Source organism: Meleagris gallopavo, chromosome 10, assembly GCF_000146605.3.
Source record: "Meleagris gallopavo isolate NT-WF06-2002-E0010 breed Aviagen turkey brand Nicholas breeding stock chromosome 10, Turkey_5.1, whole genome shotgun sequence".
NCBI lineage: Eukaryota > Metazoa > Chordata > Aves > Galliformes > Phasianidae > Meleagris > Meleagris gallopavo.
Genome location: NC_015020.2, coordinates 18,858,840 through 18,884,525, shown reverse-complemented (window position 1 = coordinate 18,884,525; position 25,686 = coordinate 18,858,840). Strand labels below are relative to the sequence as shown.

General features: G+C 49.2%; 1 protein-coding gene and 1 long non-coding RNA gene across 3 annotated transcripts in view; one reads left to right on the top strand and one right to left on the bottom strand.

Annotated features, from left to right (window-relative positions):
* LOC104912416 (cAMP-specific 3',5'-cyclic phosphodiesterase 4B-like) overlaps positions 1 to 25,686 on the bottom strand; it is an 81,141-nt gene that overhangs the window by 21,510 nt on the left and 33,945 nt on the right. The window lies entirely within an intron of this gene.
* On the top strand, positions 18,337 to 20,749 carry LOC109369294. Its single transcript, XR_002118190.1, has 2 exons — positions 18,337 to 20,447; positions 20,525 to 20,749. It is a non-coding gene; the product is annotated as an uncharacterized LOC109369294 (long non-coding RNA).

Below are 25,686 nucleotides of genomic sequence, written 5' to 3'. Positions count from 1 at the left end.
ATTACTCTCATATGAACTTCCAGCAGCAGGATAATATGCACATCCCTACCTAATTCGTCCAAGTCAGAAGACTTTGGTGCATTGATTTTGTGCAAATTAGAACAAGAATTCCTAAATGATTTGCAAACACAGTGAATGTGCCATCATTATAGCAGAGCACAATGCACCGTGAAATACACACAGTTATGTTCAGAGAGGAAATGCACCTGCACTGAAGAACCATGCACCCAAGGGTGGCATTCTGGAACAGGTTGCCCGAGGCGGCTGTGGATGCCCCATCCCTGCAGGCACTCAAGGCCAGGCTGGATGTGGCTCTGGGCAGCCTGGGCTGCTGGTTGGTGACTCGCACACAGCAGGGGGTTGGAATGAGATGAGAACTGTGGGCCTTTGCAACCCAGGCCATTCTGTGTTTCTATGATTCTTCTGGACTGTGTGCAGATGGAACAAGACAGAGCACAGATGTGTTCCATAGGGCGGATGCAGTCACTGCATGCAGGTTACTGAACACATCCCCAGAGGTCGGAGCCCCAAACCGCAACTCCTCCCCCTGCACCAGGGGATGGGTGGTGGCAGTCAGCTCTGCAGAGAGCAAAACAACCACCTGAAGAAGCACGGGGAAAAGGACTTCTTACAGCCACTGCCATTTCTGCCTTCTGAGCTATCGGCTGAGTTGACCCCAGTTTGAGGAAGGCACACCCAGACAGAACTTGAGGGATAAAAATCTGCTTTTGCTGCCAAGCAGAGCGCTTTCCACGTCAGAGCCAACCCCGTGGGCTATACGAGAGCACTCTCAGCAGCCCAGCAGGCAGATGGCACCGCACAAGCTTTATGTAACACAGCAGCACAAGAAGCTTGCCCAGGTAACACTGCCTCTGTCGTCATTAGCAGCAGTGGGAAAGCACTGGGGACGCACAGCCCTGGGCAAAGGCAGCGTGCTGCAGCCCCTGCACGCCTCTGCCAAAGCACTGCTCTGCCAAAACTCACTGAAATGTCTGAGCTGTGCCAAAGGAGTTTCCTTATCAACACGGTATGAAAACTAATAGCAGTGTGCAAATGTAGAGCTGTAACATAGAAGAGCAGGTGTGTTCTTTTAGCCACAAAGGGAGCTCCTAGCACACTGCTATTATTGCAGAAGCACGTGCAGTGCACAAACAGTAAGAAACACCACTGAAGCACGCTGACAAACTCCAGCAGTGATGCCAGCGCTGGTGTTCTGCCACCGCTGCTTCCCAGCACACCCAAGCAGCAATGTGGGGATGGCAGCAGCAGGGTCAGCCCACAGCAGCTGGCGATGTGCTCCGGATCTGCCGCAGTTACCTTGTGCCGCTTGCAGCTCCTGGGAGCCTGCTTATGGAATTTTCTATCAGGAAACATTTTATGCGACGAAAGTGCAGTGCATTTGTTTCCTTGGAAACAAACCCTTTCAACCTCCGTTGCATAGAATCTTAAGCAAAAGAAAAGTCTGTAATTAGGCACAAGGTCTAGCTGTTCTAAGCCAGCAAGATGTTAAATCACAACTATTTTATTAGCAATAGAACACAATGAAAATGCACTTATCTCAATTATGGGAGTAATAAGTCTTCACATCAGCCAAAACAATAAATCCACTGAACCGCACTGAGAAATATAATTACTTGCTCATTTAACAGAATTTGGTAGGCTTTGATTGAGCCACACCAGACACTGGGATGAACAGAAAGCCTCTAAGTGACAAACAACAAGGGAACAATAAGTAACACTTACTCATTCAGGAGACTTCACAGCCCTGAAAGCCACCCAAGCACTGGGTGCTGCTGCACTCGCTGTAACCACGCAGCCACAAGGACCAATGCTGCCATTGAGTTTTACAACAAAACTATCCGAAAAGGTAACCGTAGAATCACAGAAAGGATTCTAAAAAGAAACTGATGTTGGAAAAGACCCCCAGCATCACCCAGTCCAGCTGCCCACTTCCACCAGTGTTTCCCACTGAACCACGTCCCTCAGTGCCACGTCCACACCTTCCTTCCGCGCCCCAGCCTGGTGACTCCCTGCTCCCCAGGCAGCCCATTGCAGCGCCCGACCACTCTTTGGAGAAGGAACACTTTGTAATATCCAACCTGAAATTCATGCATCACTCGTGACGAGGTATTAAATTCCACTGTGAGGTTACTACATTTCCTACAAAGAAGTTTTAAAAGATTATCACATTCTGTAAATCTGGAGCTTTCTATCATTCTATAATTCTACTGCTGATTTCATGCGTTACAAAGTCCGTTTTACTGTGCACTGAGCAGAGCACAGCACACCCAAACATTACTCTGTTAAATTCTCCCAGGCTCTGGGGGAAGCAGATGAATAATGGCAAGGCTGACGAAAGCACAGCCCTGTGTTCCGCGCCCGGCAGCACCAGCAGCTCTCAGTGCCTGGCTTTTGTTGGCCATTCTCTGGAGATTCTCTCACTTCTGATAGATTTTCCTTTCCCTTGTATAAATGTTTTAGAACTAGAAGGATTTATTCTATGACCATCGTGTCTTTTTGATTAAACGCCGCACCGTGGGGCTTTTTCCACAGTGAAGTGATTGGCAATGAAAGGAAGTGCTGGGACACGTCTGAGCTGGATCAGTTGGGCAAACAGAGGTAAATCACAGGGAAGGGAATTTTTTTCCCACTTGCCCTCTGGAAATCCACCAAACTCAGCCACCCGATTTACACGTGGGCTGGCCTCTCACTGCTCACTGAGGCTGCTGGCAGGCTGGAAGGCCACCAACACATGGCTTCCTTGGACAGGCTCATCTTTGGGCTTCTGCTGACCTGGCAACCTGGATGGGAACAGCAGAGAACCCAAACCATTCCCTCACACCCCCACCCCCCTTATTTGAGGCCTGGGGACCAACGGCACCAAGAGCCCGTGAACCAGATCACAGAATTCTCAGCTTGGTAAAGACCTTCAAGATCACCAGGTCCAACCTCAACCTAACCACACTACTCTAACAACCTCAAAGATGTTCTGCACCAACACCTGGCTGCTCCCCATGGGCTCCCACAGCCCACAGTGACACCAGTCCTATGCTGAGACCTCCTTAAGATGGCACCAAACGATGTGATCAAATGAGGCAATCCACCCTCTGGGAGCCTGATGTCTTTTTTATATCCTGGCAGCCAAATTGCACGCAGTGCTGGAGGTGAGGCACCAGGCAGAGTACTGCAGTGTTGCTGGCTGAGAACGGAGGGATCAGCTATTTCTAATCTCCTTAATCCTGTTCCTCATGGCTTTTTCACTCACTTCCAATCTCCAGGGTATATGGGATCCTGTTCTGCGATGTTGTTGGTCACAAAGAAGGCAGAACACACCACATCATCCATACTCAGCCACGTGGAGGGCAACAGGGACCTGAGAACCACCCCTGGTCTGGAGCACATGGAGCCAAACCAGCGCATGTCACAGCAGCTCCCACTGCTGAGGTTGCTGTGCCACACTGTGCAGGCAATGAGCATCCTGGCCTGAGGTCAATCAAAATCCCCACCAACATCTCAGACATGAATTAATGAAAGCCTACATGGCTTCAAAATACAAAACCAGCATTCACAGAGGTGAGCGGTCTGTTATAAGCTGTGTTTGTTCTTGAGATGTGGAGAATGGAAACTTGGCCCCAAGCTGACGTTTCCCAAAGCCTATCGTGTGAGAAGCACATCTGGAATGGATCAGTCTTCTGCATTGCTCTGTTTGGACATAAACTGGGGATGAAATGGATTCTAGACCAGTGAACCATAGATTAGTTTCATCTGAAGAGCAACTGAAAGCTGTTATGTCTGATATTGGCTGAAAATTGTATCTAGTTAATAGAATCAGACACAAAGGAGGTGAATGTCATTTCTGCTAAAGCAAGCATGCAGATGAACGCTCGCCTCATTGCCCAGACTGGGGTCCCACCAAGCAGTGCACCAGCATTTAACCCTTCCTGTATCGGAGGGAAGTGCCTTCACCTTCCAGGAGAGCTCTTCAGAACACCTGGAGATCTCTCCTGGAAGAGCTACAAGTTAGAGGCTCGCATAGCAGCAGTGCCGGGGAGCTGATGGAGGGCAACCACCAAGCTAGATTCGTGTTCTGCTAACAAGTAATTCAGTGCAGCTGGTTACGTTGCTCCAACACCCCTACCAGCTGAATGGGGCACACAGGATCTATGGAAATACATCCTACAGCTGAATGGGGCACACAGGATCTATGGAAATACATCCTACAGCTGAATGGGGCACACAGGATCTATGGAAATACATCCTACAGCTGTATGGGGCACACAGGATCTATGGAAATACATCCTACAGCTGAATGGGGCACACAGGATCTATGGAAATAGTTGTTAATATTCTGAGTTCATTAAGAGTATCGCTCGCACAGAACAGACCCTTCCATGCCACACTGATGCTAATCATTTTGAAACCCTATTTTCCCTAATTGTCCGGGTAGTTAGTTATGAAGTTCATTAGCAATGAATTACAAATTTCACAAGGCTAAAGATTAAGGCTATATAGAATGCTGCCAAACTGCAGCGCTCTAATACTGAAAGATAATATGAATATTGAAACAATAACTAAGGACAGATCCAAGAAGCATGCAAATGGGGAAGAATCAACTCCAAGAAAACGATCCATACGAACCTGCCAACATGCAGCATCCCCTTCAACACCGAGCTCATCCATTCACTGACATTCCATTCTGCATCCATCCTGAAACACCACCGGCTGCCCGACCAGCAGCCCGAGCTCCCAGCCCAGCCTGGGTGGGACCCACACATTCCCCAGCTTTCTGCAGGCCCACAAACCCATGGCCAAGCTGTGGGACGGGCCCACCAACACTTACAAGTAGATTTAAGTTACATCTCGAAAACATCTTTAGTCAGCAGAATGAGACAAGAAATTGCAACTCCTATTTTTGTTGTTTGTGATGATTTGTTGGCACCGACGTTCATTATTTCAAACACGAGCTAATAAAAAAAAATGAAAATCACATACTGGGAAAGCATCAAGATGACAGCAGCAACAAACATGTAACTTTAAAATTAGAATCTACTCTTTATAACAGAGTAGAGGTCTTTTTCATTACAGCAAAGTAATACGTAAACTGCTAATTTAACATGCACTGGAAGGTGTGGGATAAAACAAGAATTAAACAGTGCTTTCACACCTGCGGTAAGCTTTACATGATACAGGCAAGGGGAGCTGTAAGATGCAGAACACCCAGGGCTGCACGAGGAGGGGAGCTGATGGAAGGCGAGGATGGGTCTGCTCAGTACAGCTCCACTGGGCTGCACAGGGCCAGCACCAAACACCTGGTTCGGATGGGAGATTCACCAAGGAGGATGCTGATATTAGTCGAGACAGTTGGAAAAGAAGCGATGGAGAAGTCACAGTCTTTAAGGGCTCTCCCCTTGTTTCCATTTGACTTAGCCCAGCAGGAGAAGTGCTCTTCAAGTAGACAGGGCACAATGCCACCGGCCACCTGTTTAGCTGGGTGCGGGCCGGGATCAGAGTGCCAACCCTCCAAGAGCAATGACCACGTCTGTCTGACACACCATGAGAAGCAAGGCCACATCATTCACCAACGTGCAGATGTGGCACTGAGGGACGTGGTTCAGCAGGGTTACGCTGGTGCTAGGCAGATGGTTGGAGTGCTCTTGAAGGTCTTTTCCAACCCTGATGATTCTGTGAGTCTACGAAACTCAAATTACAACATAGGATAAGTAATTCTTCCAGAGCCCTGTTAATGAGCCCAGCATGTGCCCCACACATGGCCACCCCTGGAGCAGCGATACGCAGCGAGATGGGATCTAAACAACCAAAGACCAGGGCAGCCAACAGATGCACCCTTCTGGACTGAAAATGAGCAGTGCTTCACAGCTCCCTCCCGCACACTGCAATAACCTGTCACTGTCCTTAAACTTTCCCAAATGTCCCCACTGCTTTTGTATTCATGGCATTGCATTATTATTCTGAACAATTCAGAGCTCTTTCACTGTTTATGTTTATTTTACATGAGCACACACGGATCCCGTAAGTCGAAAAGTGAACTTCACTCGAGCAAGGATACAGTGCATTAAGCCACTGCAAAAAAGGAATCAATTAAAGCTTGCAAACCTGTGAAACAATTTGTTCTGGCTTTGGTTGTTGCATCTGATGCCTCATGAGTAAATCCAAAGGTCAGAACACTGCGGCATCTTACAAAGAAAGGATTTTCTCCATGCTACCATCATTTTTTTTTGTTATCTTTGTTACTGCAACAAAAATACAGCAGCAGAAACCAAAGCTGATGAGACACATCTGGCTTGGGGCTGTAAGGAAAGGCCTGGACAATGCAAGGTAACAGAGAGAGCCGAATTTTAGATATGTGCTCCACCACTCCTCACAAAGAAACAAGGACAGATGTCCTTAGAAGTTTTATTAAATATACAAGCACTGCTATGCTGTAAAGTAGCATCCAGGGGTGGCTGGGTGAAAAAGATACAGTGCTGCTCATCAACTTGTTAGAGAAAATGGGGGAGATGCAGTAATTTGTAGGTACGCTAAGGAGGTCGCTTTGCTTTAGTCCTGTGCATGGCACAGAGCTAACTCAGAATCACAGAACCACAGAAACACCAAGGTTGGGAAAGACCTACAAGATCATCCAGTCCAACCATCCACCCATCACCAATAGCTCTCACTAAACCATGTCCCTCAACACAACATCCAAACGTTCCTTGAACACCTCCAGGGTCGGTGACTCCACCACCTCCCTCTGCAGCCCATTCCAGTGCCTGGCCACTCTTTCAGAGAAGTAGTATTTCCTAATGTCCAGCCTAAACTCAAAGGATGCTGCTGCAAAGAGCAAGCAGGAGACAAGCAGGGAGAACCGCTGCTGCCTGGGAGGGACAGCAGTGGCTGGAAAACCTCCCAGAGGCCGCAAGAACCACCAGCCCAGTCCTGGAGCTGCTGCAGGATGTGACTGTGCCACCTGTGCCCCACTGGGCTCCAGGCTCACTCAGTGGCAATGATGCTGAACCGCTCACCCACCGTGCAGCTCTACTGTCACAAACCCAGAGGGTTCATTCGCCCTGGAGCCAAAGCCCCCAGCAGAGCCCTCCAGCACCAAGAGCCAAGCCAGGGAAACAAGCCATGGGGCAGCGCTCCCATCAAACGACATTTTGGTCTGCCAGTGGATGCAATTTAAAATAGATTCAGAATTATTCATCACTACGGACCAGTGCTTGTCCCGCTCCCCTCTCACATTCAGTGATGCCAAAGCACTTGGTGTGTCCCTCTCACAGCCTCAGAACGGCCACCGGGCACAGCTGGCAGCAGCCACCGTCCAGGGAGAGCCACAACCCCCCATAGCCCAGCCCCTGCCTACAGCTTGTGCAAAGTGGCTGCCACAGCCTGGCAGCAGAATCCATGGCTGAGAATGAGCTGCATGCCTCCCCGTCAAGCAGCTGCAACCTAAAGACTTTAAATACAGTGTTCACCGAGGAACCCGCAGTGATCTCCACGTGGGTGTTTTAACGCATCTGGTAAATAAAATGTCTCCAAAAAGATCTCTCTGAATGAGCACAGCGGTGGCTGCCGACTGCTGGATTTGCTGCTGGAAGGGGCTCGGGGGCTTTGGTGGGATTCTGGCCAGGAAGCAATGAGATCTGCATCCCCACAGGGACGGACCGCGTGGATAAAAGCACAGCGCCGCACTGCTCAGCCAGGGGCTGTGCTGAAACCCTGAGCTGGCTCTGTACAAATCCCACGGAGCTGATGTCTGCCTTGCCCTTTATTCCAGTCAAAAGAAACACGAAACAAAATAAACGGGTGATCTGCATTGGAATTTATATTGCGGTGACAGAGACATCAGAAACTCAGTTGCCAAAGCGAGTTCTCCAGCCTCAATGCATGCCAATGAGCTTCCAGAAGAGAGAGCACAACTGGCTTCACCTCGGTGCGTATGCACTGCGAGTACTTTTCCATCACAGCAGCACGCTGTCTCTGTGGCACTGTTAGGTGACGCAGACCAAACCACGGCTCTCCATAGCACCTAGGTGCACCCACGGAGCTCCCTGCCAGCCCTGACTCAAAGCACTCAACGTTCGAGGGTCAAAACCTAAATCACAACGTGTATGAATACAGGAAAATAACGAGCTGCCCCTCATCACTCGGTAAGGAGGAATCGGGAAGGTGCAGGGTATGAAACATGTAAAAAACTGAAATTCTGCCAACCTGTAACTGGTAGAAAGGAAATGGAAGACCTGAGAAGAAAGGAAGAACTTTCAAAACCAACAATGAAATGTGTCCGGGATCTTTTCCTCCAAATACATGCTAATGCCTACACCCCACAGCTCCCTGCTCTTACATTTCATTTTGATACCATAAATGCAGAACAGGCAGTGCAGCTATGGAAGCACACCCTTCCTTGAGATGGTTTCCAAAAATTCATACCAGCAGCCCAAATCTGACAAGATTTGGTGAGGGGTGAGCATGGCACGGCCAGCAGCAGTTCTGGATGCCATTTGGTGCCTGGGACAAACCTTCCCACCAGCTCATGCAGGCAGGAGAGAAGCGAGCCCCCCGTGACCCATCCACCTGCAGCACTGCTGTGATGAGCTGTGCAGCTGCACAGGCCCTGATGTCTTCTGCCTTTTCCTGGGGCAAAACAGAGATGGGGCCTTTCCCAGCTGTTTGGTTTGCTCTAGGGCTGCTGGAAAGGGCAGCGGTGGCGAGGGGACACGCGAGGATGCTGCCTGCATACAAGAAGGACCCTGCTCTGAAGGATGCCCTTCGCTGAGCTGCAATCAGGGACCTGACTGCTGCATGTGCTAATTGCAGGAAGAGCTGCTCCCAGCTAACGGTGCCTTCTGAGTTACTGCTGCTGGGCAAACCACAGCTGGGGCCATAAACCTGCTGCCCTGAGTACAGCAGTTATTCTTACACAAACCATAGCCCAGGTGACACAAAGAAGGCTCTTAAAAAGATATCAATTTCTAGGAATCGGCCTATAAAATATATTTATATCCCTCTTAGTAGAGGCAAATCTAATACAAAAGCAGAACACTGGAGCACACTTTGATACCTTTAGCAGCAGCTCAGATAACAGCATTAGGTTCCAACCCAAGCAAACCACTTCATTTTCCCTGCAGCCCAAGTGCTGCAGTTACACATTAACCTGGGAAGCAGCAGCGCTGTGCCACGCATGGGAGTCAGCAGATCATGTTGTGCAGCTTCTTCCAGAACAGCCCTTTCCCTGAGAGCACCCAGGAATCAAAATCAATGATTAAAGACGATGAGATTTCTCTGTTTTCTGTCGCTTTCCATGCAGGTATCATTTACCACCTGAATAAAGAACTCAACGGTAGCATTTGTAATTTGGAAAGATCTTCTGAATAACTGCATATTCCCGTGCTAGATGGTAATTCTATATAAAAACCCAGCTTAACATGCCATAGTAGGAATACTGCCCAGCCTGCCTGCTGTGCTTGTTTGTAGCCAGGGAGGGCACCAATCCTACCCAGGGCTGCCGGGACACCAGGCTGTACTTTGAATAGAGGCACCCCGGGAGCTTCTACTGCAGAGCTGCATCTGTGCTTTATCCTAAGATACCTGAGCGTGCTGATATGAATGGAAGCGCCCTGAGGACTCTGCTTGGAGCATGTGCATCCCAGCTCCAGGTACTCCGGGTTAGCAGGGAGCTGCGGCTGACCCAAGTGCTGCTACAAGCACATCCAGCTGTGCAGGATGCTCAGTGCTTGCCTGGTGGCTCTGAGCCCCCGGGGGCAGTGACACCCCGCTGCCCATCTCTGTTCCAGCATCTGGCTGCCCCCCACCCCAACGTGTGCTCCTTAAAGTCGCCAGCATCTCCCACAGTATGACCTCCAAGAAGTTCTGGTTGTTGACTAAATCTGTGATGCTTTCCCTCTGCTTGGAATTTGGTTTTCATTCCAGAAATTGTTGCTATTTTTAAAAGTATACTCATCATTCCCATCAGCTCCTTATGAACAAACAGTGGGCTTTCTAAACATTCACTCTATCATCGGAATTGATTTTAATTCGAACTGAAGTATGGGGATAATTTATGTTATCAAAACACATCCATTTTTCATGAGGAAAGGACGCATCTTAAAAAACACCGCCTTTAAAAAATACTACTGTGACCAAGGAGGCCTTGGTGTATGTGATTTATCTGGAGGGCACTGGGCAGTAGTAGCAGATGAAGCTGACTGGGGCAAAGCGTCATCTGCCCTTCCTTCGCTTACCCTTGTAAAGCAGGTGGAACCATTTGTGATATGCGTGGGTCCCATCTATGTCTACCATGAAGAGAACAGCAGGAGTACGTCCCTCTGGATGCTCACGGCACTCACATCAGATCTTGAAAGCTTTCTGGCATGAATTATAAATGGCCCTGACTGCAGGGAGCCCGGGTCAGCTCCCACCACCGACCTGCTGTGCCTGGAACATGAAGGTGACACTGATGACTGTGCAGAAACGTTCCCATCCGCTCCCCTTCTCCGGGAGGTGAAGAACTGCCACGTCATTCTCAAAGGAACGAGCCCAGGAACTGCTCCCTAGGGACACCCAGCACTCAGGGGCGGCTCCTCCGAGCAGTGTGCCCACAACACCCAGCAGAGCTGCTACCCACAACCTGGGGCTGTTCATCACCTGCATGGTAACAGCCTGTGGACTTGCCGAGCAATAGTCTCCCCAGGGAAGGGGGGAGATCCTTCTGTAGGTGCCATGGAAAAATGGATGGATTTGAACTACAGAAGGAAAAGATCAATCAAAACAAAGTAAAGATCTGACAGGAGCAAACTTTCGTTTCATGACGATGACTCCCCATAGCTCTCACAGAACAAATTAAGACCTGAAATTCAAATCTCTGCTACGCAGAGTTCTAAAAGCCCCGATGCATTTCCTCAGGCAAGCTGCATTTTGTTTAGAACAATAACAGAGAAACATTTTTACAGTTCAAAGCTAACACATTTTTATAGGTAAGAGCTGAACTGAAAGGGAAAGAGAAAACGAAGCTCTGAGGAGGAACAGCTGAAACACATCCCTGATTTACACAATGACTTTCCTGAAAACAAACAGCAGCACAAACCATGTCAATCCCACTTCTCTCCTACACACCGCAGCTCAGTAGATGTTATTCAGTGCTCCTGGTATTTCCTTCTGAGGTTCTGCCTCCTCTCCCTCTCGCTTTTTGACCAGAATAAAGTAGAGGAAATAAACTGAGAACCTTACCAGGGCGTACAGGCTGTCAGTTACGGTGTGTCTTCGCTGTGGATTTCAGGGGCGGATATGAGATGGGTAAGCACAGGAGTTTGTATAAACAAAGCTGCATATGCTGTGTGCAATTACCCATCATTTCCTGGGCTGTGTCAGTGTGCTGTCACAAACAGATAGCAGCCTGTAAATTTTTAGATCTTCTTGCTGAAGTAACACCAAAATAACCCAGCTCCCACTGACGTGGAAGCAGCCACTGATAGTCTCACATGCAGAAGGTTGGAGTGGGGCAGCAGCTGGGCCTTGCAGGTCTCATTGAACCACCAAGGTTGGAAAAGACCTCCACGACCATCCAGTTCAACCACCCATCTAGCAATATTTCAGAGAACCACAGAACGGCCTGGGTTGCAAAGGCCCACAGTGCTCATCAGTTCCAACCCCCAGCTGTGTGCAGGTCACCAACCAGCAGCCCAGGCTGCCCAGAGCCACATCCAGCCTGGCCTTGAATGCCTGCAGGGATGGGGCATCCACAGCCTCCTTGGGCAACCTGTTCCAGTGCCTCACCACCTCTGGGGGAAAAACTTCCTCCTAATATCCAACCTAAACCTCCCGTCTCAGTTTAAAACCACTCCCCCTTGTCCTATCACTATCCAACACCTAAAGATACAAAAGCAGAACAAAAAGCCAGAAAGCGCCTAGAAAAAGAGCTAACCGTGGAAAAACAAGCCCAAGACCAGCAGGCTGCCTTTGGGGAAGGTGAGATGGACGCAGCAGCACAGCCAGGCGCCTCAAGCTCCGTTCATCCCGCACATCACCTGCAGGTCTGTGCCTGTTTTGTATTGCTTTGTGGCTGACAAGGACGCCGTGCTTTTGCCTAACCCGTCTCTTCCCTCTCGCCTGGCCTTATTTTCTTTCATGCTGACGTTTTCTGCAAGCTCTGTTCAAAGCAGTGTGAGGTTTAATTGATGAAATGTTTAACGTAACACTAAATATTTAACATCTCTTGCGCTAGCAAAGGGAACCAGACCTCTAAGAGACACAGCACAGAAAGAAAATGTTTTTGTGACAGTGCAAATAGGAATAATATTGTTTTTGTGTGTACGCAGCTAGAAATAATGGGGATATAAGCACAGTGAGCAGTGAAGAGCAGAATGCGAAGCGGTGTCTGTCAGCGAGGTCTGGGCTAGACTGCGTCTGAGTTTAAAAAGGAAGCTACAAAGGAATCGTGGCAGTCTGAAACTGGCAAGATGGATGGAACTGAACAAAGGAAAGCTCCCAAGTGCTGATGTCTGAGCAGCCCCAGCCCCACGCTCCCCTTCCCACACCGACGTGCTGCCCCAGATGCAAACTCAGCACTTCCCAAACACACCAATGCTGAAGCAGAAGACGGCCAGAAACAGAGAAAACCCCAAACCAGCCCTCCTTTCCAGTCTGTCTGCTAAAACTCGGGCAATTTCTGCCTTCCACGCTTGATTTCTTGGTGCTGTCCCGGGGGAGAGGAATGCCCTGTGTAGAAGCTGAGCAACCCAGCACCTCGCCAGCACCCCGAGCGAGGAGCCCCAGAGCCAGCCCTGCTGAGCTGTGCTTTCAACAAACCAAAGCCTTTCATTCTGTTGGCTCTCACTGATTCATCCTTCAGTTCACCTCCCTCAGAGCGGCCCTCCAACAACACATCAGTGCCCCCACGCTAAGGAGGCAAAGCACCCAGCAGTGAAGAAGCTCTCCTGTTGCTAGCAGGAGAGCTGGAAGACAAAGCTGTAAGAAGGCAGCTCACCTGGACCGCACACCTTGGTGCTTGCTGACCCACGGGTTTCTGGAAGGGAAGATCCTGCGGAGCGTGTATTTTTGGTGTCTGCTGACAAGTATACTGTCAACTGTTAGAGTACACATTCAGCTTAGAAAAATAAGAGGAAATTGAGAAAGATTGTCCACTCCATGGCCAAAGCTGATGAAAATAATCTGCTCAGCATTTTTCTTTGACCTCGTTTTTCCCTTGAATTCTGCTGTTCCATCATCATCCTTATTTCTGATGAGTTTGAAGAAACTTTTTAACATTAGCTCTTAAACCATTAAAAATATTCTTCAGTCTGACATTTAATTTGCAAAAAACATTTCCCCAGTGAAAGCCTTTGTAGGCAGGAATCCTGTGTAGGCAGGATTCTCATCTGCACCACATTCCACATCTCTGTGGGAAGACCCTAAAGGAGGGTCAGGTTGGGTACTGGGAAAATTTTCTGTCCCAAGGAGCTATCAGGGATTGGCACAGGATGCCCAGGGGTGGGGGGTCACCCTGGGGGTGTCCCAGAGCTGTGGGGATGTGGCACTGAGGGACGTGGGCATGGGGGGGTGGGCTGGCCTTGGGATGCTCAGAGGGCTTTTCCAACATGAGTGGTTCTGTGGTTGTACATATGGATTAACCCAACGTGCCGATCAAAGGGCAACAAATGGCTTAGCATTTCTCCTTGGCTCCAGCACTCATACCTGCACTTCCAAAAGGCAAATAACTTCAGGACTTTCCAGGCAACCAGCACTGCAAATACACAGTCTGGTTACTTACAATACAACCTCTATATAAAACACATCTTACAACAGAAATAAAACTTGCACGGGGGCACGCAAGTGGCAGTGACCACACAGCCCTGCCAGCTCTCCTCTCCTGCTCAATAAGGAGTAAACAAATGGATCTCTTACTGCATAAGGAATCATTTACATCTTGCTTCTTTCGAGACCAGTTAATGGAGAAGTAAGGTGCTTAGCTGGCAGCTGAACTGAGCCCTGCATTATTCAACTGCAGTGAGACAGACCTTTTTCCACTTGCACGCTGTGTTTGTTCCAGCACTGGATCTCGCCACCCAGCAGCAGCCTGGCTACTTCTCTTTTCTGCATGCGCCCCTTCTCTGTGTTTTATGTTAAATTATGGTGATTCACATCTAGATGACACGCGGGATTTCCCTCGAAGAAAGGTGCTGTATATGCATTCATCTTTTTATCACAAGGCCGAAAATCTCCGCTTTCCACGCGATGGCATAAATCTCACATACGGCAGTCATGTCGGTACACCTCTGCCAGCAACTGGAAAAATTAATGCAAGCAGTACTTCAAGGCACGAAATGTCACAAACTGCTGGTGTCCCTGAAGCTAATTATTTGTAAAGATCACAACCTGACACAGAACTATCTCGTGCCTTTAATTACACTGTTCATAATGAAGACTCAACAACACATAAGCATAGGATGCCATTACTTTCTTAATTACAGATTAGCACGCACACAAAAAAAGCCTACTCTGGATCACTGCCTTTGCTGGTATGTCATGAATGTGCCTGGCACGTGGGAGAAGGAAGCACAATGGAGCAGACAGGTGAGGAGCCCCGCACCTCTCGCAGGACTGTGCAATGCAGGAAGCCCAACCAATGCTGTCATCTCCTCCAACGTGCAGCACAAGCTGCCACTTGTTTTCCAGTGCCATGCAAACGTAATGGAAAGAAAACCCCTTCTCCAAGGAACTCGTGCTAACAGCTGTAGCAGCAGTGCAGCTCGGGCCCTGCAGCCAGCTCACCTCATGTGCCAGCAGCTGATAGAAACACTTCTGTTTTGGGGAATGTGACATCTGAGGGACCACCTCTCCAGAGACAACGGCTCTCCTCCATCCGTTCCAGTGGAACAGGCACTCGGCATCACAGAAGAACAGATCAGCTCGTTGAGCACTCAGCTTTGGCTCAAGTCAAAAGATACCCATTAAACACGAGAGTCCTCTCCAGTGTGCATAGCAAAGAGCTGGAGCAACGGGGTGACCGTGGCCACAGGTGGCCCCTCTCCTGTTCCATCAAGCACTGCTTGATGCAACCAACTGCAGAGCTCAGGCAAACAATATGCTTCGTTTTCCATTTAATAAAAAGAACATGGCTATTGTATCGCTTCTGTAAAAGCAATACTGACCTCTTCACTCACTTGGGCTGCTTTCCTCTGGAAGGAAAGGAGAGGAATAGCATCTTCTCCGTGCGTAGGGCAACAAACAAATGAAGAAGGATAAAATCACAGTTTGCTTGTTTATCAGATCACCCTTCCAAGTCTTCTCCTTTTTCTTTCCTCTGCCACCTGTTTCAGATGCTCCTCCAGCTCACAGCACCAAGCACATACATTTATGCAGTTGCCTCAATACTTCCCTAAGCCCTACTTCACCTGCCTTGTTTTCCCTCCCCTCAGATGCTCAGGAATTCCTCTGCAAACAGCTCCGTCGTGCCCTGAGACACAGAATACTGCTTAATTAAACTATTCAGTGCCAAAAGAGAGTACTGCCACTAAAGGTTCGAGCACCTAAACCAACTGCAGACCTATGAGGGACGACATTCTCAGCTCATTTCAACAGAAGAATTTAAGAAACGACTCAGCAACTTGCAGCCTCGTCGGTGTGGCATATTTTCAAGACAACAGCTATGTACCTTTACATCTGAAAGAGGAGTCCGAGTTCAGCTCCATTAAACAAAACAGTGACAGAATCTTCCTGGGCTCATTTTGGTGGCAGCAGACCCTTCCTGCAGGGCACCAAGATGGCCATGAGTGCATGTTTGTGCCAACCTGGCCACACCACTCACCAAATGGCAATGGATTTCTCCTTCAGAGATCCACTACGCACAACTGCTACATGCCAACTTCTGCAAGTAAACAGCCTATCCTGTCGGCCTCTTTGTCATCAACGGTTAAGGATACGTTTCAGTTAGTCCCTGTGCTAAGGAAAACTGTGCAAATGATGCAGCTCTTCAGTAAATCGTCGTTGTTTTTTTTTAATAGAAAAGACTATTTCAGATTAAAACACAAGCAATTATAATTAAAACTACAAAGTGATTTTAACCCAGAAGCTTGTTTGAGGGAAAGAAACAATAGTTATTTCCCTGAGAAAAAAACAATTCTCTAAACATCCATGTTTCCATAGAGACAGCCTCTATCCTTTTGTGCTCACTAATCTATCTTGGTCGATCAATACTTTATGGTAATTGTCTCCATGGTAATTGCAGTGATAATAATCCCCCTTTCCTATATAAAAGGAACGTAGAAAAGCAAGAAGAAAACTACTTGGGAAACACAGGCTGTGTCTGCAGAAGTGACAGCAGAACACGCACCTTTATCTCAACGAAAAGAACTCGAACTGTTGTGCTAAATTAGTGCAGCTGGAGCTCACAGCCCAGGTGAAGTTCCACCAGGAGCTTCAGGATGAGGATGCCGAATCACTGGAATCAATCCCACAGTGGCACCCTATCGACCTACAGCCCAGAGCATCAGGAAGAGGAGAAATGGGCAAAGAGCACCTGGCCTGCAGTGTGCTGGGCAGGAGGGGCTGCTTCCCGAGCTTCCCACCTGATGGGTATCAAGCAGAAAGGCTGGGCTTTGCCACGGGCAGCAGCCCCAGGTCCTCCATCTGCTTCATCACCTGCAGAAATAACCACGGAACTGGTCATCACCATTCAGCAAAGATCATGGAATGGTTGGGTTGGCTTCCAACCCAGCCCACCCCTGCCATGGCAATGGTGTCCTTCCAGGATCAGAGCACAGAACCAAGAATCGTACTGCCTTTCTGCAAAGAAGGAGCTGCCACTCCAACTCATACATCTACACAGAAACATCTCGGAGCAGTTGAGCAAAGGTAACACGAGGTAAAACAGAGTTCATCCATACAATGATTAGCAATTAACAGCTAGCAAAAAAGGAAATTACCTAAAATACTTAGGGAAAACACTCCCCCCAAATTAGGATCAATTTAGCAATTTCTGGTAGTTTTGCAATTGAAGCAAGGAGAGTAACGGTATAGAAATTAATTATGTTGATTATGTACTTGATTACAGCAGATTAAAAAGCAAGTGCTGTTCCCATGGCACTGCGAGCTGTCAGCACTTCCCAAACCTGTCACTGAAAGGGAGAGGGCTGGCCATGGCACGGGGAGCTGGGCCTCGCCGAAATACAGAGGAAAAGAAATAGAAAGGGAGAAAAACAAAGCTCGCTGAAAGCAGAAATGAACTATTTGTTCACGTGACGTTCTGCACCACGCAAAGATCCCCCAGAGCAGCAAACCCCAGAGGTTTGAAACCAATGCAAACCAATGCGAGGACCGGCGTCGGTCCCCCTTCTGGCGTCACCGCTGGCAGAGGCGCCAGCAGCAGGCAATGGAAGGGAAAATGTGCAGGGAAAAGCCCTGCAAAGCCCACAAAAAGCTGGTGCTGCTTTCCCAACAGGTGAGTGGCTTCAGCGGGATGCCATCAAAGAGCCCCGGGGCTGAGGAGCTGCCAGCTGTGATCCATCAGCAGCTGTGAGGGCTGACCTGGGGCTGCAGCTGCAGTGCGGTGCTGGACTGAGGAGTGTGTGGGCAGAAGGAAGCGATGGGCCTTTTTCATGACTAACTTCATGCACTTTTTATGAGCTGCTCTCTCAAGACACCACGCTAAAATACAGTACACAATTTTTTTTTCTCAATTGCTTCTATGATTGAGAACTTATTGTGGAAGCGGCTGCAGCTTGGTAGGGGGCAGAATGGAAATACTTGAATTGTTTGACAATTCTGTATTTTATATTTTATTTATATGTATGTACTTAAAAAAATAAAATAAAATAAAATACCAGTCTGCTTACCAGCTTGTAACCATACTGATTTCCACAGGAAGGAAACTACCAGGCCCCGTGGCTGGCAATGAGCACTTTCATAGTCAGTGGGAGTCTGAAAAGATTACAGATATCTACGGGCAATGAAAACATGCAATCTCATTTTAACCCTTGGCATCCTGATCCAGTGGGTGGCAGCTCTGCCCGTGGCAAAGGGTTGGGACTGGATGGGTCTTAAGGTCCTTATGAACCCAAGCCATTCTGTGGTACCCATTTTATGGTATCCTGCCTGACTTAATTATGGCAAAGGTCTCAAAGAATCAAAAGGCATTTGAGCGGCCCAGGACTTACACAGAACACTGAGGTGCAGTTCTGCTGGCACCTGTGGGTCAGAGCACAGGACAGTGCCAGCATATCCATTCTTTTTTGCTGGATACATTACCTCCGAGCTACCTGCTGTGCTCAGCCCTCTCTCACTGCTTCCCCCCTGCGCTTCGTGCTGAACACCTCTGAGATCTCACAGTGAGGAGTCGATGGAAACCCCATCAGCAATTTTGAATAAAGGTAATTTATGGATACAGGCAACTTTGATCTGAGGAAGCAGAAGGAGAGCACTGGCAGTGCCTTTGATGCGGAGAGATGACGGATTGTCTTTGGCAGCGCTGTCTTGGTTGTGCCGTTAGTTGAGGGATTCACCTTTCTTCTCCGGCTGAAATGTCTTTTGCCAAACAAAACAAAACATTCGGATTCCTTTCATGTCAGTTCTTTGTGTTGAATATATTGACTCGAGTTTTTGTTGTGGGTGTTGCCAGGAATGAAAACTTTTTCCAGCTCTCCTTCCTTTGAAGAACGTTTCGCGATGCGGTACGAGGAGGCTAAGGATGGAGATGAGTCAGAGCCGTCACCCACCAGAGAGCCAGCTCTGAACCTCAGCAGCCGACCCAGGAGACCTCCACGAGCTGGGAAACGCTGCTCCCAGAGCTGCCTTCAGCTGAGAGAGCCCTCCTGGAAGACGCCCTGTGGAACGCTGTTTGAACTCCATCACCTCTTTTATTTTTTTTAACATACCATCAGTGGAAGAAGGTGCACTGTAAGCTTAAAGGAGAGCTCGTAAATCATTACACGGCCCTGAACGTCTCATGCAAAAATTATGTCTGGCTTCTAGGCTCGAAAAGCCCAAGGGAATGAGAGAAAAACAAGTGCTCTAACATTTCTGTTGAATTTATTCCCTGAAGTCAAGTGAAATTTTCCTCAACTTCCCCAAGCAGTACAAATAAAGGTCTGAAGATTATTCATAACACTGTAGCTCATTTTTAATACCAGAGACAAAATTGCTTAACATCAGCTTTACTCTCTGACAATTTATTTAAGGCAGGAGAGAGCTCCACTAATACTATTTATGTACGAATATAAATAACTCATTCCTTTTGAAAAGGAGTTCAAACGTCCAAAATAGCAATTCATCTTTCTGCTCACTGATTTTGTTAATCACCAGTAAACTCCGAATTTTCCTGGCAAAACCCATTCCCAGCACCAGGACCACAGGCCCCACGGACCTGCATGTTGCTGACGTCAGTCGCAGTGTGCACATGGGCTTTCCCTCTCCTTACTGCCATTTCCTTCTCGTGACCCTCATGCCCGTCTTCAGCAACTTCATTAGGAACAAAGGACGGATTTGCTTTCCTCACATTACGGATGTGAAGGCTCCCTGTAATCCTGTCCTTTTGTCACAGCACTCCGGGGGAAACTGAAACAGAGCTGGCTGGCCTTGGCATCGACGCAAGCAAACCAGAAATTCAACTGTGAGTTACGGCAATCAAACAGCACACCAGCACAGGAGGAAAATGCAGGAACCCCTCAGTACAACCCAGGTGCTCCAGCAGGCAGCCGGGCTGTGCGTCCGCAGTCTTTCACGGGGGGAGGCATCATGATAGACCTACAGCTCTAGCTGAGCGCCCTACACCTCCTCGTGGCGGCCCCACAACCTCACAGGAAGCAATGCAGAGCAGAGCTCAGTGCCACAGGGCCCAAGGGAATGGCACGGGGCCGTGTCAGGGGAGGGTCGGGGGGTGAGGGAAAGGCTGAGCCCCAGAGGGCGGTGGGCACAGCACTACTCCCAGGGCAGTGGGTCGGCCCTGAGCTGCCGGAGCTGGGGGAGCGCTGGGACACCGCTCTGCACAGAGCTGGGCTGGGCGCTGCTGTGCGGGGGCTGGGCTGAGTGCACCTTGTGGGCCCCCTCCGCTTTGCGATGCCTGGTTCCACGATTAGTTCAATACCACGGCGCAGCCCTCAGCGCTTGCAATTCTGATATTATTTCTTATGATGAAAAAGCCAGAAAGCAGTTTAGAGCGGGTCGTTAATCTCTATGCAAATGAGCCGCAGGCATACGGCATCGCTAAGGACCCTCGCGCAGAACAGCGGAGCTGCCGCAGCTTTGTTCCGCAGCCGCCCCGACTGCTATTTTCGCCGGATGACGTCCGTAGTGTCATGGTTACGGCGGTGCCGCACGAAGCATCGCTCCCTCCTCTCCCCACGGACACCGCAGCCGCCGGGCACCGCCAGCCCGAGGTGACCCCGTGCCACCGCCAGCAGCAGGACGGCTCGGGGTGCGGGCAGCTGGGATCTCGGCGGCACGGGCAGGGAGCAGAGGTGAAGCAATGCGTAACAACGCCCGCATTGCTTCATCATCCTCATTGGATTTTAATGGTCTTTGTTTTTTACAAAAGTTAGTCAGCATTCCTGCAGGCTCCTCCGCTGGCGACGAGCTGTGCTTGTGATGGTGCAGCTTCCCAAAGTCCGTGCAGCAAAGAACAAGCGAGCAGCGCTGCCTGCTCAGACTGTCGGACACCTCTGTGACCAACAGCTCTAGGAGAGGTCTTGGAGCCCTTCTGAAGAACCAAACCAAGGATGCTGAGCAGAGTAAAGCAAACCTTACTGAAGTGGAAATCTCAGCTGGGCTCTGCAGCACATCTTTCCAGCTACACCCTGTTGTACGCAAGTTCAAATCTCGATTTGAATTTCAAAATACATCCCCTTTCTCTGCTACCCATTGGTCCATCCTGGAAAGAAGATCACTCTGGTCAATCTGCCTCATTATGCAATTCTCCCACTTTTAGTGTTACCCTGACACTCCTGCAATTTCACTGTTATCTATTTTCAAATCAGAACTGAAGAAGTAGTTGCCTTGTGGTGAGTTGGTTTAGGGTTCCTTCTTTTCAAGCTAATGACTCCCACCTGTGTCTTTCATGGTAGAAGGCAGTAATTAAACCTGTAGTATTTGAAACCTTTTCTTGACATAATGGCTGCTTACCCACTATCTGACTACCAGTTTTCCCTCCATCACTATTCTTAAAATAATGCACGACTGACAGCCACTAAATGTCAGCAGGGGGACGTGGCAGAGCGCTGGAGAGTGCCCTGTGTGCCACGGCAGCTCCGACCAAGAGAAGGGGATTCCCTGAAGCCCAAACATTGAGAAAGCTTCCGCATTCCTCACTCCATTCCTGAACAGCCCTACCAGAACACACTGTGAGACGCCAGCCTAACCGGAGAGAACACCTGCCCGAAATGGGCGCTCAGTCCTGCTGCAACCCTCTGACTTCTGCTGATGGACAAGGAGGAACTGCTGCTGCCCGCAGTGCTGGAACAACTTCTGCTATTTCACTCAAGTGACTTGAAAGTCTGAGCACACAAACACCAAACTGCTCGGCAGAATGGAAAATTCCGCCTGAAGCAGCACGCGCTTTTTTTTGGCAGGCATTTATTCTCCTTTATTAGTGTCTGCTGCTCCAGGTCCCACAGCCGCAGGGATGCTCTGTCTGCACGCTGCCCACCCCGGACTGCTGAGCAGAGAGCAGCATCTATCTCCTATGGCACTCACACCCTCCCAAGGACCTGCATGCTGGCAGCTGCTTAGTGCTGGCCCAGGAATCACAGAATGGCTTGTGTTGGAAGGGACCTCAAGGATCATGAAGCTCCCCTGCTGCAGGAAGGGCCACCAACCTCCACGTCCAATACTAGACCAGGCTGCCCAGGGCCCCATCCCACCTGGCCTTGAACACTCCAGGGATGGGCCATCCACTGCCCCTCTGGGCCGCCTGTTCCAGCACCTCACCCCAGGAACCACAGGCTCAGTGTGCTGCTCCCATCCAGCACCACTACATCCCCCCTCATTTGGCTCAAATGAGAGTGCTGGCCCAGTGCTGCTGGCCCAGATCTCTCCATCCCTGCTATCCAGCTCCTGGACTTAGCGGTGCTGCACACCCAGCCCTGCCTGCCCGCTGCCATCACGGTTTGCACACTCCCTTATCACGGCAGCAGTGGCACCTTGACTTCTTTGGGAGACCTTAAAGCTGAAGCCGTGCAAGTTGTCACTGCAGGACCTTACAGAGCTACTCTAAAAGGAAGAGAGGAGGAAAGGAGAAATACTGTTTCAATTTAAATATCAAAAAGCACCAAAGAATTTAAAGGTCAAAACTCCCAGCGATGTCTCTTCTGAAGCATTACAAACAAAGCACAAATCCTTCTTTGTGTGCAGTGGGTTTAGGTGTCTTAAGCACTCTGCCTGCATTATTGCTTAATGAAGAAGGGGACACGCAGAAATGGAGAATCCACCCCAACGCTAAGGAAAAAAATCATACCTCATTATCCAAAATAGATAAACTCCATGAGTTAGTCCTCACTGTTGGGAACTCACAGAAACTGGCAATTGTTCACCACTGCTCTTGATTTGACTGGGTTAAACTTTACTCCACACGATGCTCAGTTTAAAAACCAGGATTTCCATTCACCACCACTACAGAGCACAGCAGGAAGGGGACGTGTCCATGCCTGGAAGGGGCACCGGGGTGCAGGAAGGACTCCCACAGCCCTTTGGTGGCCCTGCAAGGAGAGCTCAGGATTACGGTGCAGCAGTAACCGTGGCGCTCCCCATAACAGAAACGGTATTTAGAGGCACGTAGGAAGGGATGCTGACAGTGACAAGAAGTAATCTTCGTTTTAATCCCTGAGAATGTTAGGTAACATTCGTAACGCATTTAATTAATAGAAATTATATTCAATTTATTTTTTTTTTTAAGAGAAAATTGCATGACTTTATCTCGCAGAACAAAATCTGCGGTGAGTGAAGGTACCACTGTCACACAAAGCACAGCAGCTGTTAACTTCCTCCTAAGTGACACCAAATAATGCTCCTAAAAGAAGACACAGAACAAGACTGCTAACACAAAAGAAGGACGGCCTGGCTGCACTCACTGCATGAGCCCTCCTGAAGTTAAAAACACAACAGAATTACACTGCTGGGGCTGGGACCTGAGTGGTTCCATCCAGGCTGCCAGGTGCCAGGGCGAGATGCAAACAAAATGAACGCTGATTAAAGACACAGCATTGCTGCATTTCAAACCCTGCGTAGGTACATCCAGCTCCATCCAGAACAGCTGGAACCAAATAGAGTGAGGGATTATCCACAGAGGTATAATTAACCTGGCCAACATTGGCAGCTGTCGTTCATTCTGTTACGTAAGACAAGAAGAGGACCAAGAATCAGATTGATGGTACACAGATTTATCCCTCAGTAAGGAAGACATGTAGGCACTGAGCAAACCTGGGCAGTGTTTTGACATCAAAACAGAAATTGTTCCTGTTACATAAGCAACGTGGATGCAGTCTAGAGACCGACAGGAAGATTCTCTGATCTGGGGATCCTTTTGTTTGTTTTCCCAAATGCTACAGCACACATTACCAGTCAGATCCCTTGCTGCCTCACCACCCTCTCTCCTCCTCTGCAAACACAAAGCCCACAAACACACCCAGGCCCCCACCCAGCAGCGCTGCTCCCTGCTCCTCTGGCTGACCCAGTTTAAAGGTGGGAGCAGCAGAAGCAGCCGCAGAACGTCGGCTGCATTGTTTCCATGGTCCCTTGATTAACTGCCATAGTAACTAGGTAGCGTGCACTTGCAGCAGACTACCTCCCTTCCTATTTCTCCCTTTTATCACATTTGAGATGGCAGCACACGGCAATGTCTAGCACTGGTATCCACGCTCTGCATCATGCAAGGAACTTGCATGCACTGCCGTTCCCAAAGTGGGTCCTTGCAGGGGAAAGCCGGCTGGCAGGGCACTGCTGGGGCTCACGGCTCCTGCACCCTGCCCTCACAACTGTGGTGTGCACACAGTGCCCACAGACAGTGGGTCCTCACTGTCTTCCTCTGGATTTGCTCTTACTGAGCACGGCAGCCCTCGTCCAAGCGGACAGAGCTTTAGCACACCAACAAGAGCCATCCGTGCAGTCACCCGGAGGGCAGTGAGCGAGTGGAGGAGCTGCTGCTGGAACCCAGCCTCTGCAGCACTATGGATGGCAACTACTTGGAGAAAGGAGGCAGGAGAGACCACAGCCGTACCTCTGCATGAAGAGGCAAACATCCAATGCGTGGAATGAGCCCACCGAAAGACGTGGTGGAGCAGGGTGTGCCCTGCAGCCCAACAGAGCTGTGCTGAGGACAGGAGGTGTCCTGGCAGTGCCCACGGCACGTTCAGCTCCAGAGCTGGGGCAGGCGGACGGGACGCATGCGCTGGGCTCTTATGCAACTGCAGGCATCAATCTTTCCAGCAATTATTTTCCACTCTGACCTACAGCTCATGGCACTGGACACGTACACAAGGGGACTTACACCTTCGTCAGAAGCACAGAGAGAGACTTTAATTGCAGCGAGGTACTGCAAGACCAATAGTGCAGCTGAGAAGAGGACACAGGTAAAAGCAACAGTGAGATGTTATGGCCCTTCTCCCTCCCTGCACGACTTATGTTGTAGATCCAGCCCTTATGCCTTGCAGACGTTAGAAGCACCACACACTGCACAAGGAGAAGCCAAGAGGCTCCCAAGAAGATGCTCCTTGCAGAACAGTGCTACACAGCAGGGCTGCTACCAGGCATCTCACTCCTCGTGGGTCTGTGTAGCACAGTGAGACCTGCATTCAGTTCATGCATGTACAGAACAGCCCTTGGAGCAGGGCAATCAGCAGCATTTCCAAAGATAAATGGTTTTTATGCTAGCTCCTGTAATTTTACTATACGCATTACAGAGGCACAGCACATCTTTCCATGCTGTCACAGAGGTTCTCCATAATATCTAACACAGCACTTTTATGAACAGAGAACAGATCTGGGAGGCATTTCAAGAAATCACCTGGTCTCTTTCCATAGCTGAAAGTGTTCAGGAAATCCCAAACTTTCCAACTCCATCCCATCCAGCAGGGAATTCAGGTGTCCCAGCGGTGGAGACCATACAGCCTTCCCAGGCAAAGGCTCAGCTTTTCCCCTTTTCCCCACAAAGCTTTCCAGAATGTCTGTGCTCACATAACCTCCCTCGCTCAGAACTTGCCCATTATTTCTTGCCCTATCTCCAGCAGCTGTGGAGGAAAGCTTCTTCTCCTGAAACTTTTTATGCAATTAACAGAAAGTGCTTGAGAGTAACCACAGAAAGCAGCATCTTTTTAAGTAATATCTTACCTTGCTTCTGTCTGTCCTACTTTTTCGAAGTAGGATTCTGTAAGACCTCACGAAGGTAAGATGTGAAAAAGCAAGCGACTCGTTGACCTCCCGGCATGTTTCCCAGGCTTCTATAATGGCTGATTTGCCTTTCTGGATATAGAGATGATGAGCAAAAAACATTGCTCGGTCAGCCAAAGAGAGAGATGCATTGCAAGAAACAGAAAATTGTTACGGTAAAAGATTACAGTGCACTAAAAAATATGCTTCTGGTGCTGGAGGCAAACGTACCTATCCACTCCTGGCCTAATATCAATAATTCAATATTAAAGCTTTCAACACAAGTACAGGCTTTTCAGTGGAAGTATTCTTCAAACCTTGATGTCTACACACAGATCTGAC